General features: G+C 56.2%; 1 protein-coding gene across 1 annotated transcript in view; it reads left to right on the forward strand.

Moving 5' to 3' along the window:
• The first annotated feature begins 237 nt into the window (after positions 1-237).
• LOC126983825 (twitchin-like) overlaps positions 238-1,470 on the forward strand; it is a 194,813-nt gene continuing 193,580 nt past the window's right edge. Inside the window, exon 1 of the mRNA XM_050836955.1 lies at positions 238-801. The gene's annotated coding sequence lies outside the window, so the exon portion shown is untranslated. The remainder of the gene's footprint in view (positions 802-1,470) is intronic.

Raw genomic sequence — 1,470 nt, forward strand, 5'->3', positions numbered from 1 at the left:
AACCCATCTACGCCAGCAAAGCATTATCATTACCTATAATAATACAGTTACAACCGTCGACATCACCCTGCCATCATTACACTCGCTGCCATCATCATTATCTTTTAAAGCGAGAGTGTCGAGGGCTGAAAGGCTGGGGTCGGGATAGGGAGAGGATGCATTATCATTACTTATTATAGAATCATAACCGCGGAGTCATCATTATCATCACTGCCATCATCATTATCCTTTGAACCCTGAGTGCCGAGGATTGAAGGGCTGGGTCGGGCTTGGAAGAGGATGCAGGCTGGTCTAGGCTGGCTTCTCTGGGCTGGCAATGCTGGGCTGGGCAGGGCTGAAGCCGTGTTTACAAATACTTGGTGTCGGTGGCGGTGGGAGCCGTGGCTCAAAATAACCTTCGGGCCGCTCCCATTTTGGCGTTAAGGGGGGGCGGGGGACAGCCACCACACACCACCAACAACACTACCACAATCCACAACCATAACCTCCAAAGACCCACAATCAGATCCAGGCATCATTCATCCTTCTCGTCTTGAGGTCTTTCAGGGATTGATGCAGTCCTTGGTTGTGTGAGGGCCTCGTGTGGCCGGCAAAGAGCGTGTGTGTGTTGATCTGGTGGTTGGTCGGGTCAGCAGGGCCGGCGGGCTGCAGGTATCTGGTGGCGAGGGCTGCTGGGCCACCATTTACGTGTGTGCAGGCACGCCGGGCCCCCGAAGAGCTAGTCGCCCCGCTGCCCAGTCCGATCCCCCGAGAAGGCTTACTCCCCTCACGGCTGAACACCGGCCGCCACCTGTGATTACGGTGTGTACAGGATCAGCAGCCAGCCGCAATCCCTTGTCTCCACGGGGACGAGAGAGAGAGAGTGGGAGAGAGAGAGCAGGGAGAGCGAGCCGGCAGGGGATTGTGAGAGTGTGGCCCGGCAGTCAGTCAGTGTTACGATCAGTTCTCTAAGTGTACCACGGCAAGTGTTTCCCAAGAGCTGCGTAAGTGTTGCCTGGAGTCTGAGTGGTGCTGGAGTGTTCCCCTCCCCCCACCCCTTTGAGGCGCCGCGGCCCCAGCCCCCCGTCGCCGCGCCTCCAGCTCCTCTTCGCCCAGCAAGTGTTCCTCCCTCTCACTCTGTGTTATTGTGCTAGGAGGGGCGTCGCCTCCCCCCTCACACCCACGCCGGACGCCCCCCCTGGCCCTCCCGAGGTCCGGCAGTGGCCACAAGAGGCCTCACGCTGGCCGACTGAGCTCCTTTTGTGGGCCACTTGGACTCTGGACCACGCGAGGCCATGATTTTGGGTTTCCTGCAAGTGGCCAATGGATTAACTTTTTGGAGGCCACAGGAAACCTTTTTTTGGACATCCGAAAGATTCGCTTTTGGTTGGTCAAGAAATAGCTTTTTTTTGACACCCAAGGAATTTTAAGCAACTGTTTTGTATTTTGTTGCAAAGGATTTTGTCCCGAGTTCGTTTCGTGAAGCTTTGG

The sequence above is a fragment of the Eriocheir sinensis genome, chromosome 55 (genome assembly GCF_024679095.1).
Source record: "Eriocheir sinensis breed Jianghai 21 chromosome 55, ASM2467909v1, whole genome shotgun sequence".
In the NCBI taxonomy this organism is placed as follows: domain Eukaryota; kingdom Metazoa; phylum Arthropoda; class Malacostraca; order Decapoda; family Varunidae; genus Eriocheir; species Eriocheir sinensis.